We start from the raw sequence: 13,341 nt of genomic DNA, 5'->3' as shown, positions 1-13,341 counted from the left end.
GCTACTCCATGGTTTAAAATTGAATAAACTTTATAAAATATTTCATCCTATTTCATGATTCCTTTGAATATCGGCAAGTTCTACAAACAAAAGATGCAATTAGTCCAGAGGAAAAAACATAGAAAAACAGGTGAAGAATAATTTATAACCAGTTGTGTTCTTTTTTTCCCTTCGGTATATGTCAGCTTATCATCACATGCAGACCCGTTGCCATGGCAACCAACAAACAGCCGACAGAGTAAAGATTATGCCCAAGTGCATTAGGAATTAATATCAAAAACAGAAAAACATTTCCCACTCAAAAACGTACGTAAAAACACCAAACAGAACATTCAGTCCATTACAGTTTTATAATTTTTGAATTTTCAGGCTTGACATTTATTTTGTGATCATTAAGAAGTAATAGCTTGAACAGTGATGGTTATTGATTAGCTAACTTAAACACCTGCTCTACTGATTATCTATCAGAAAGTAGATGTGTGGGTCGCTTTATTTTTGTGTTAACTGAACTGAAACACACCAAATTGCGCAGCAAAGTTACATATATTAAGGTTGTCAAAGTCAAGCAATAGCATAGCTAACCTATTCCCCACTTTCTTAGTATTTTTTTTCAAATTAAAGCTTTACTGACCAGTGAAATGTGATTCCCTTGGACCTTTTTGTCTTGCTGTTGTACCATTGATCAATAATGGCAAAACATTGTGACTCTTTTTTATTGCTTCCCTTTTTCAGACTCTTTGCAATTGTGATTGTGTCATTTTCTCAACCACTGATATTCTCAACTCAATGCACAGCAGTGGTGCACATTAAGTCACGTGATGTCTAATCCACTAATGTATATCATTGAGAGGACCTGCCATTTACGTTATACAAAGGAATTCTAAAAAAACAGTGATGCAATGGCTGTAAATGCTTTCAACAGAGCGCACAGTTGCTGCCGAGTTACTGTCCACAAATAGATGCAGGCACATAAAGGACAATAGGTGTGCAAAATATTGGTGGGGACTGTGCCTGTCAGGCCAAAGTTGGTGGGGGCAAGTCCACACCAGTCCTTCAGGAAGTTATACCCATGCCATGGTTTTTGCAAAAAATAACAAAACAACTAAAAATAAGGCAAATGTTACCATTTAGCGTCACACATGCTAAATGGTAACTAGTAGAGACTAAATTACAAGAGAGATGAAGAGATTGGCTAAAATCCAGCTGAGTTGCAGTGATTGGTCAGAAAAGATGCCAAGGCGATTGGTTAGATCAGCAGAAAAGTTGTGGTGATTGGTGAAAATTCCAACTCCGCACAAAACTTGCGAATAATGAGTGAATTTGCATTAACAGTTGCGTGATCAAAATTTAGCCGAGTTTCACTGATTGGTCAGAAAAGACGGAAAATTAGGCAAATATTGCCATTTAGCTTCACACACGCTTTCAAGAGACATTGTGAAATAGGAAATTAAATTAGAAGGGAGGAGGACACTGATCAAAATTCAACTGAAGTTGCAGTGGCTGGTCAGAAAAGATGGAAATACAGAAAAGGTAATGCGATTGGTTAAATTTGCAAAACAAAAAAGGTGCAATGACTGGTGAAAATTGCAACAAAATTTGCAAAGAATGAGGGAATTTGCATTAATAGTTTTGTGGTCAGAATTCAGCCAATTTGCAAAATATTCATAGGTACAGAAAACTCAAGTAATTTGCGGGAAAGCCGCAATAATTGTTGACAGTTGTTGACAAAAATTTTGATTTATTGTCATAACAATAAATTTCAGTTAATGTAAAAAAAAAACTGACTAAAATGTTAATTTTACTATTTTCTCACATTATTTCCCTAGGAGAGCATCATTAAATATCAGTAAGTTCAAAAATATGATTACATGAAGTTTCTATGTGCAGTTTAGGTATATAAATCACACGTCTTTGTTTATGAAGAAGCTCATTTCAAATAGGATTGTTTTTCAAGCTCAGCAATGTTTCTGGCACTGTGAATGCTGTGCCATGCAGTTACCTAAAAATTAAGTAATAAACACTTTTTGTTATTATAATTGTTATTGCTATCAGAATAGTACTATAAAGTATTGTGATAAAATTCTATATCCTACCACTATGTCATTGGTCAGATTAGTGGAAAAGTTACGATGACAGGTGAAAATTGCATGTGTGTACAAAAACTTGCGAATGATGAGTGAAATTGCATTAATAGTTGCGATATAATAGTATTGATAAAATATGTGGTGGATGAAAATGACATGAGTTGCAGCTCCACTTTACATTGGCTCTAGTTTAGCTAATGGTGAAAAGATGATTCTTGTGCAGGTCAAAAATGTGAGATAAACCATGTCTGTTTTCTCCATTAATGAAAAATGAAAATTGCATTGTTTAGTGCTTTTTGTCCCAGTCACCTTGTAATCGTTTCTCTGTCATAACCAGAAAAGGGTAAATGGTTTGAGCAACTCATCTCTCCCAAAAGAGTGCCACTTTATCACACTCTTGCATTCTTTTAAAAAGGAAAATGGAAGATGAATTTTGCTCATAAAGGCTGGATCACAAGAGCTTTTTATCCTAAATGGCTTCAGGGATTGTTATCTGTGGGAAGTGTGTCCTGCCTCCGTCGTATTCAATCAAGTGTCCACTTAGCTGTGACTGGGAGTAATTGTTCCCAAGTGGGCCACACACTGACCTGTTAATGTCTGCAATGACCCTGTAACCTTGTCAGCACGTCTTAGGGAGGAGTTTAAATCATGTGGATCTCCTCCACGTCTTTAGTCTGCTGGGTCAAGTGGGCGGTCAGTCCTGAAAGACCACTTTCTTGTAATATTCCCCTAGCAGCATGGGTCAACTGGGGGATGTTCCCAAAGATAGGCTCTTATTAGATGAGGTACTAGAAGCAGTGGGACTTGGAGGGTCAAGCCATTGATTGGATACAGTGACAATATCGTGTGCTGTGGACACTCTCTCTGCTGAGCTAGATTACTGGACTAACTCCAGCAGTGTCTTAATGTAACGCCCCTCTTTAAAAAACATTATTTTGAGTTAAAAGAACTCAAGGCAATCGCTGCGATTCAGCAGAAATGCCTAGTACTAAACTAAGGCTTTCTACCCCCTAACAGCTACTGGGATAATTGTACCTGTTTCCAACATCTGTCTCAGGAAGCTTTGGACCATTCCTTGCTTTCAGCTGTGAAATGTTTGAGCTTTCTTGCATTTACAGCCTGTTTTTCATGTTGCTGCCCAGCACTTCGGTAAGATTAAGATCTGGGCTTTGACTCAGCCTAAAACTTTCCATTTCTTAATACACCCATTCTTTGATGCACTGGAGTCATTCTCAAGGCAATTGCTGCGATTCAGACTGTGTGTTACAAGGTCCCATTTTGTCTCACGTTTTCCTCTGGCACCCCTAATAGTAGAATTCATGTAAGATTGATTGATTCTATGATGGTCCTGCTAGGGCAAAGTATTCCCAAACCTTGACACTATACATGATTTATGTTATAATGTTATTCCCTCATCAAAAATATATCTTGAGTGTTGCCTTGATTTTTTTTTTCATGCATGTTTGAGAAATCCTTTAGTGTCCTGTGGCAACCACTCAGCTGTTTAAAACACCTATGTGAACCTAGCCCCACCCTTTTAGGCACAGTTCTTCCTCCTGGAAGCTTCCCAAGCTTTGGAGCAGCCTTCCTCCAGGAGTTCCCCACTTAGCTCCTTTAGACTAGCCAGCAGCAATTAGCAAACATATTGGAACTATGCATCTGCTGAGCTCATTATAGGAACTACTTCTCAGTGAAACACTGGTAAAAACATTATCAAAGGGTTAATAAGGAGCCAATTTATGATTACTTACTGATGGCAGACTTTCAGAAAGAGCAGGAGTTTTAAAAAGAGACAGATGCCCAATTTCAATGTTTTAATTAACAAAGTAAAATTAGTTTTAAGTCATATTTGACATATAAACAGCATTTTTAGAACAACCGAGGGTAACATGGTTACTTGATTGAGCTATAAAATTTGCCTGGAAATCACATAATACTGCCCTTCTGAAGGTTGAAACAGGTTATATCTTCAAAATGCTGAGTAGTGTTGTTATTGTTTTATTATTGTTATTTTGTTTGTATAAAAAGGTGTCCTATTCAGATGTTTTTTTTCAGATGTAATCAAATAAAAGTTTCAAAATTTACAACTTATGTTAAATAATTTTTAATCAAGTTAACCTTTGACCTCCATTCATCCATCCATTTTCTTACACCCTTGACCCTAGTGGGGTCTGGAGGGGTGCTGGTGCCTATCTCCAGAGAGACATTTCAGGCGAGAGGCAGGGTCACCCTGGACAGGTCACCAGTCAATCGCAGGACAACACAGAGACAGACAGGACAAACAACCACACACACTCATACCTAAGGAGAATTTAGAGAGATCAATTAACCTGACAGTCATGTTTTTGGACTGTGGGAAGAAGCTGGAGTACCCGGAGAGAACCCATGCATGTATAGGGAGAACATGCAAACTCCATGCACTCCAAGAACGTGGGCCAGAAATCGAACCAAGGACCTTTTTGCTCCAAGGCAACAGTGCTACCCGCTGTTCCACTGTGCAGCCCTATACCTTTGAAGTATCCATTGAAATACTGTTGTTGCTATGCTTGTCAGCCCCTGAGGTTTGTGGAACATTTTAATCCCCATCCTTGTTCATATTTGACATTCAGTTAGTTTTAACAGCCTGACTGGGAGGAGAGTTGTTGATTTGCAACAGTTATTTCCATTTGCAGATATGAGACGCAGCAGGTGAACCGCGCTTATTTGCTTTTTTCCGACACCATCATTTGCACCTTTGGGGACACCGACCCGAAGCTGGATATTACTGGATCCCCTCGTTTATTTCAGAACTCACAAATGAGCTGCAGTTAACATGAGTCGTAAAGTTACTGGATGAAGAGTTCCTCCGCAAAAGCCACTTTTTTTAATTTAAGTGAGAGAGCAAAATTACAAACACATGTTACCCAGAGTAGGAATGAGCGAGCGCCGAGCAGCTAACATGCCAAGAAAGGGCCACAAAATGGGTGTACTTTACTGTTGAAGGTAGCATTTTAGGTTTTATGCAGTGTTTTTATTGACAAATAGCACCAGATGAGCCACTTTTCCACGTTCAAGCGCTTGTTAATCTGCAATTAAGTTCCAAACTCCAGAGTTAACATTAAAGCCCACGTTGCCCCTTGATATCCCCTTAGTAAAACATTTGAGTTGTGCAGCAGATGCCTTTCTGTTGCTGCTTTGACAAAATAAATCTGTGTTGAGAGAGGCTCTCTGTTCGGATCAGCATATTTTTGGGCAGGCAACAGTGAGTAATCAGAAGGGTCTGATCTGAGGCCAACAGAGGGCCCAGGAATGCGGACAGGCTGTTAAAGCAACGACTATGCTAATGGGGTTTAGCTGAATTTCACCCCCTTTGAGTTATGAGGAGTTGGGACGTCCTGGCTGTGGTTTGTTTTGTCTGGCCCGCGAAGCTGCTCTGCCTAACTTTGAAGTGGAGTTATAGATTTTGTTTTTTGACACTTTTTTTATTATACAGCCCAATTAACTGGGAGCTGAATTGTCGTGCTGCTCTGTTCCAAACACAACCACATTAAACGCCAAAGTTGTATGCACATATCTCAGAGGGGCAACAAGCCACACATTTCTCCTGGGACAAGGACAAAACCAGAACACATCCATTCCTCCTCCTCTTTTGCATGATGTGAATTGTATAAGAAAATCATTAACATCTTTCCGCTTGTTTACCAGGCCACAGATGACTGCTTTTGAGCTTTCTCACAAGCTTGTTTGTCTGGCTTGTCTTAGACATTTCATAACAAGGTGCATTGCTCTTTTCTGTAAGGAGATGCCATGTCACATATTAAAATATGGGGTTTGTTATTAATTTGGAGGCTATTTGTTAAGCCTGTTTCCAAAACGTTGTGATAATTTTGTTTGCCGACCCATTAGGGTAAGTACTAGTTTCACTGTCAGATTATTTCACTAAAACAAGCCATTTTTTCCAGGTTACAAGTGAAATAATTTGCCAGTAGAACTAGTACTTTTTCATCAATGTTATAGAATTACTGACTTAAAATAAGCTCCTATATTTTTCCAAAAGCTACTTTTAACTTAGTTTTATTGTATTTCAAGTGTACTAAGATATTTGCACTGGAAACTAGACTAAAAATACAGTTTTAAATTCAAGATTTCCTTTTATTTTAAAGGGACAGTATTATGTAAAATTGACTTTTTTGAGTTTTACGTCATGTTATAATGCTATTCCTTGATCAAAACAATACCTGGAGTGTTGCCTTGATTTGAGATTAAAGGTTTGAGAAATCCGTGAATCTCCTGTGGCAACCATTCAGTGATGGAAAACGCTTGGGTAAACCTCGTTCCACTTTCAGGGATGAAGCTCCTTCTCAGAACCTCAGTTTCAGAGCTTCCACCTCACAGAGCAGCCTCTCCTGATAATTCCTGCTGGCTAGGAGTAGTAATAGCCAGCAGCAATTAGCAAACACCTGATGGAACTGTGCATCTGTTGAGCTCATTATATAAACTAATTCTAGTAAAAACGTTAATATGACCTTTATTCACCTTTGTAAATAACTGTACTCAAAATAAAGGCGGGCTTATTCATCATCTTTCATTTAGAGAGTATACTACCATACTAAAATATTAATTAATTTTGAAGCTCTGTCCTGTAATAAAGCTAACTTGTGTTAACTTTAATTTAAAATTTTTCTCAACTCCAACTGAATGTTGTGCCGTTTTCAATATGATTCATTCTGTGTTTTCCCGAGAGTAAGAGAAAAATCAGGAAATCCTGATTATTAATATTTTAAAAGTATTTTCTCATAAATGTATTTTTTTAAAATTTCAAGTATTTCCATTTCTGTGCTTAACTGTCACAACTTTCATCACTTTCCCCACTACTGCGCAAAAAAACAACCTAAAGAACAATCTGTAAATACATAAAAATATAGGCTGTTTAATATTAAATGAATAAATAGCTAAAGAGACTCTTACTCTAACACTTAAGAGTCCAGAATCCAAAAATCTCATTTTTTTCTGATTATAATATTATTAGAATGCACAAAACTTAGATTGAAAATAGCTCTTTAGAGTTGTTTGGTGGTATTTTTCACATATTCTAACAAAGTTTTGACAGAAGCCACACTACTATTTTTTTTTTCCTCTGGTGACTACATGTTTTAAATATTAAAAACAAGATAACTTTACATGCATGTAGGCCAGAAGATTCCAAAGGAATCAGTGTGTCATAACATATTAAACTCTTGTGGGTGACGAAGATCACGTTTACTTTTGTACGCTTTTGATGTTTCTGTACATGTGGGCTCGGTGGACCAGAGTAGGGGCTTTCCCCACCCTTCACTTCCTGTTTGTAATTGTTGTATCTTTCCCGTTTCTTCTCTTTCTCTCTCACTATCTCTCTCTCTTTCGGTGTATGTGTCCTCTGCGAAACCTCCGTGGCCCCGCCCCTGAAGACTGTGAGCTGAACAGTGATAGGAGTAATGGAGCGCCAATCTACTCAACTCAAGTAATGTATGTATCACTTCATCCACTAAGCTTTCTTTGGTTATGTACAGTGGTTTATCACTGTCTGCCTTGATCAGCTATTTTTATGCCAGATTAAGAAATTTAAGATATTAATATTACTTCATTTATAGAAGGTATTGCCCATCAGCTGTTTTGAGACTTTGACTCTTCTTTATCTCTTATAAATATATTTGCTGTACATTACCAAAGCTGTCCCTCTGCTCACCTCTGTTGGAACAGAGAGCCATGATTGGCTGAGCCCTTTCTGCTCTATAGCCTGACTGTTTGCCAGCAGTGCTGCCAGTGGCTTCTGTGCCCCCTGATCAGAAGAGAATGTGACATTTGTGCAGAGGTAATGGAATCTGTGTGCAATTAAATCTCCGACTGTGAAAAGGAGTATATCTCCACTGCCTCACATCCCCATTTTCTGCCATGCCCAGCAGCAGGGGGGGTCAAGTGCAGTGATGAAATCGTCCCAGCAGGCCGCTGGCATCACTCCGTTTTCAAATCTCTGTGTCAGGTTGTGTTCTCTAACTGTGTTGCTCTAGTCAGACCCCCAGTCTGCTTTGACTGGGAATGAACAATTCATTTACACACCATGGAGTCTGAGTCTGAGTTCATCTTAGATGACAGAGACTTTAGTACATGTTGCCTTATTTTTTAAAAAGGTTTTATTGGCTCTAGTGGTCTTTATTTGATAGTGAATTGACAGGAAAGTGGGTAATGAGAGAAGGGGGAAGACATGCAGCAAAGGTCACAAGGCCGGGAATCGAATCTGCGACAGCATGGATTAACACAACATTGAAAACTCTTTAGTTTTCTCTATTCTGTGCTCTTAATCTTCTAACTTTCCTGGAATTAAACGCACCATTTCAACCAAAGGTTTGGAATGCGCCTCTGAACCAGACGCTCCAAAGCGTCCGGTCCATAACTCTCAACACGCTGTCAGCTCCCGGTCAGAAAGACACATTTAGTTCAGAGTCCATGAGATGATATTCAGAAAGGATTTTTTTTTATTAATTGATTTTAGTTGCATTTATGATTAACTCTTTGTGTAAAGTCTATAATGTGTGCACATGTGCATCAGTCAGGGATGTGAATTATAATCTGTCAAATGACCAACGGGCTTAAAATTTTCTTGTCATTTACAAAGATAACTGGTCAAACACGGAAAATATTCCGTTAACGCGACCTCTGAGATATATATATATATATATATATATATATATATATATATATATATATATATAGCCTCACCTGCCATAATGGAAAAATATAATGGTACAACAATTTATATTGCTATTTTCACCCAGTGGTTTGTACTGTAAAGTTCTTATTCAGCTTATCCAATTTTTATTATTTTTTCTTCAAAATCGCTGAAATTTCACATTTTCCCACTCAAATGCTCGGAAGCGAAGCCGGTGAGGCAGCAGTGAGCTGAGCCTCACCTGGCTCAGCTCAACCTCTCGCTAACTGCACTGGCTGCCATTCTATCTATTTATATATATACATATATATATATATATATATATATATATATATATATAGATATACACTACCTGGCCAAAAAAAAAAGTCGCCACCAAAAAATGGTCCCACTCTCTAATATTTTGTTGGACCGCCTTTAGCTTTGATTACACCCCGCATTCGCTGTGGCATTGTTTCAATAAGCTTCTGCAGTGTCACAAGATTTATTTCCATCCAGTGTTGCATTAATCTTTCACCAAGATCTTGTATTGATGATGGGAGAGTCTGACCACTGCGCAAGCCTTCTCCAGCACATCCCAAAGATTCTCAATGGGGTTAAGGTCTGGACTCTGTGGTGATCAATCCATGTGTGAAAAAGATGTCTCATGCTCCCTGAACCACTCTTTCACAATGTGAGCCCGATGAATCCTGGCATTGTCATTTTGGAATATGCCCGTTCCATTTGGGAAGACAAAATCCATTGATGGAATAACCTGGTCATTCAGTATATTCAGGTAGTCAGCTGACCTCATTCTTTGGGCACACAATGTTGCTGAACCTAGACCTGACCAACTGCAGCAACCCCAGATCATAGCACTGCCACCACAGACTTGTACAATAGGCACTAGGCATGATGGGTGCATCACTTCACCTGCCTCTCTTCTTATCCTGATGCGCCCATCACTCTGGAACAGGGTAAATCTGGACTCATCAGACCACATGACCCTCTTCCATTCCTCCAGAGTCCAATCGTTATGCTCCCTAGCAAACTGAAGCCTTTTTTTCTGGTTAGCCTTACTGATTAGAGGTTTTCTTACGGCTACACAGCTGTTCAATCCCAACCCCTTGAGTTCCCTTCGCATTGTGCGTGTGGAAATGCTTTTGCGTTCACAATTAAACATACTTCTGAGTTCTGCTGCTGTTTTTCTTCGATTTGATTTGACCAAACGTTTAAGTAATCGCCGATCACGATCATTCAGGATTTTTTTCCGACCACATTTCTTCCTGGAAGACGATGGTTCCCCACCATCCTTCCAGTTTTTAATGATGCGTTGGACAGTTCTTAACCCAATTCTAGTAGTTTCTGCAATCTCCCTAGATGTTTTCTCTGCTTGATGCATGCCAATGATTTGACCCTTCTTAAACAGACTAACGTCTTTTCCACGACCACAGGATGTGTCTTTTGCCATGGTTGTTTAAGAAATGAGGAGTTACTCATTGCATCAGCTGGGGTTAAATAACTTGTTGCCAGCTGAAAGATAATCGCCTATGCAGTACTTATCCAATAGGAGGCTTGCATCTATTTGCTCAGTTAAATCGAGGTGGCAACTTTTTTTTTGGCCAGGCAGTATATATATATATATATATATATATATATATATATATATATATATATATATATAAAATATACACACACACACAGTCATTCACCCATTCACACATGCACCCTTGCCCAAGGACACAACAACAGAGGAAGGATTGAACCAGCAACTAGCCAATTGCGGGGCGAACTCGTACCACAGTCGCCACCGTTGAATTGATATGAGCTGCAACAACATTTAATTTCCCTTCAGAAATTAAATGTTATCAATGAAGCATTTTTGAATTTGAATTTAACATCATAAACTCTTATGTGGAAATCAGGAGTCATCTTTCAGCAGCCCTCCTCCTCTCTGAAACACCGCTCCATTCAGCAGCTGTTCCAGTGGAGACAGTAGTAAGCTGGTGCAGCTTGTTGTGGTGTGCATTCTTGCCTCTGTAGGAGTGCCAGCATTCATGATAGGAGGGAAGGGAAGCTGACTCAAGCGCAGATTAGAAAAAGGTCACCACTCTGTGCTCCCTCTGCTCTGCCACGCTGCTACTACACTCAACGCCTCATTTGTGGGCTCTGTGGCCAACGGCCTGAGTCCGAGATCCGCTGGCCGTAAAAGGCAGTAGCATTCTCCTCTCTGTCTCTGCTGATGGGGCACTGGCTCGCGGTTGAATACCAAAACCCCATTCTACAGGCAGACTCATATCTATTGGATATGCGTTTCCACTCATCAGGTCGACTCATAATCATAAGCTGTCGTTTTTGTCGAGACAAAAGAGTGAGAGACGCAAGCATTTCCCTTGAACTTGTGTGGGAGTGGTTCTAAATCTGTGTTCCTTGTCCACACATGGGGGACAGAGGTGCAGGATATCCAGGTCAAGGTTTGTTTAAATCCTCCCTTTTCTCCTCACGCCCTGTGTTGGTTTGTCTAACAGGCAAAATCCTTTTGTCTGATCAGCAACTGGACAGAACGGGCTAATTTGAGCAACTTTTCTTGACAGTTTAAGCACTTTTAGCCCCATTTAGCCTATATGAGGCTGGATTTTTGTCAGAAATGGGTGAAAAAGATGGTTGTATCAGGATAATTTGAGGGTCGTCACTTCTTTTTTTCCCCGCAGCTGACGTTTAATTTGAACCAACAATCCAACTGAACTTTGCAGTTTCCCACTGCAATACGCCTTTTAATAAATTCCTAACTTTAATTCCCCAACGTCTCCATAAACAAACGAACCATTGCACCTCTCTGTGCTTTAGTGCATTTTGTGATCAAATGAGAGAAAAGGATTTGTTTGGGAAGGAATGGAGAAACTCCATCAGCGTCATTCGAATGTGGGCGCTGGGGGGAATTAGATCACGCTGACAGATAGATGGGGAAAATTGTTTTAATTGTGTAATTATCTTTGGTTAGCCACTTGGGTGGAAAAGTGGTGTGATGTGGGTGAAGGCCAGAGGAAGAGTACATTTTGGCCTTTATGTTCTTATTTTGTCTTTGTACAGGAAATGAACAACAATTTGGGGGTCCTGAGGATAAAACATAAACACACACAAACGCACAGACACACCCGAAGGCACACTGAGATGTGCTCAGTGAGCTGCTGCCCTATAAAGCAGCAAGTCAGGCTAGTGAGCTTTTTCCTCGGGCATTGAATAAGATGCCTTGAAGACAACACTGCTCACTGCTAGCCTCTGTGAACAGGACTCTGCTAAAATCCTGTTAACAGAGGCATTATACACTTCATTTGCCATCCCATTAATCTAAGTTCAGATAAGTAGCAAGCAAAGCGGAACGTTCCAGATTCCAAGATACAATTCAAAATAGGAGTGGGCATTATGAACTTAAAGAGGCAGGATTATGTAAAAATCAACCTTTTTGAGCGTTCTATCATGCTATTCCCTCGTGTAAAAGATACCTGAAGTATTACCTTGATTCTCTCATACATGTGGGTGAAATCCTTTTGCCACACTCTGCTGTGGAAAACACTTGAATGGACCTAGCTGCGCCTTCAGTGACAAAGCTCCACCTCTGAGTGGCAGTTTCCAAGTTTCCTTCTCACAGAGCTTCCCTGTGACTCCCCCCCTCAGCTCCTTCAGACTAGCCAGCAGCAATTAGCAAACACCTGGTGGAACTGCTGTCTGCTGAGCTCATTATAGGAGCTACTTCTAAGAGTAACGCTGGTAAAAACATTGTTAAAGAGTTAATAAAGGAGCCATATTATAGTGACTTACTGAAGGTAGAGTTTCAGAAAAGGCAAGAGTTTCTCTAAAGAGAGAGAGGCCCAATTTCAAGGTGTTAAATTAGGAAGTAAAATTTATTTTAAGTCGTATTTGATATACAGCATTTTTAGAATGCTATATATCAACACATTGTTACTTTCAGCATCGATTGTGCTATAAAATGTCTGTGTATAAAATGTATAAATGTGTATAAAATTTATAGCGACTGCAATAAATCAAAATTCTCATCATGACAAGAAATGTTTAATAAATGACAATATGTTAAATTGTCATCCTTTTTTATAGAACTTTTGCTAATTTTCCCATTATAAAAATCAATTAATAAACTCAAATAAATGTTGATTTTATTACTGCAGCTACACTTGTCTCTATAACAGATTTTGCTGGATGATAGATTGTCCCACAAATGATTGTGATAAACAATAATATTGTCATTTTGAGACCGTTTTCAACTAACATAATGACAAAGTTCAACCTCTCAGAGACTAATAAACAAATTTTGTACAAAAACCCCACATTTGAACTAGAAGACATTTTTTATATCCAAAATAAAATGCAACAATCAAAAACAGTAAATAAGAAGGAAATAAAAACCACACACAACTGAAATCATAAATAAAATCAGTTATGAAGTCTCTAAATAAAATTGCCTTTAAGAAGTATCAATCAGAATTGAGCTGTGCTGTGTAGAGTCTGGTGTGGTGGTAACAGCGACCATAAACTTGGGTCCGGTTGGATCGGTGATGTCGGTACCTCAGGCCGTAT

General features: G+C 39.1%; 1 protein-coding gene across 6 annotated transcripts in view; it reads left to right on the top strand.

The window, feature by feature from the left end:
- Positions 1-13,341, top strand: part of foxp1b (forkhead box P1b) — a 297,917-nt gene that overhangs the window by 32,598 nt on the left and 251,978 nt on the right. For 5 of the 6 annotated variants that reach the window (XM_028022520.1, XM_028022525.1, XM_028022522.1 and 2 more), the window contains exon 2: positions 7,511-7,568. The exons of the other annotated variant lie outside the window; for it this stretch is intronic. The gene's annotated coding sequence lies outside the window, so the exon portion shown is untranslated. The remainder of the gene's footprint in view (positions 1-7,510; positions 7,569-13,341) is intronic. 6 annotated transcript variants of the gene reach the window in all.

Source organism: Xiphophorus couchianus, chromosome 7, assembly GCF_001444195.1.
Source record: "Xiphophorus couchianus chromosome 7, X_couchianus-1.0, whole genome shotgun sequence".
In the NCBI taxonomy this organism is placed as follows: domain Eukaryota; kingdom Metazoa; phylum Chordata; class Actinopteri; order Cyprinodontiformes; family Poeciliidae; genus Xiphophorus; species Xiphophorus couchianus.
Note: the sequence above shows the minus strand (reverse complement) of the source record. Positions and strands in the feature narration are given on the sequence as shown.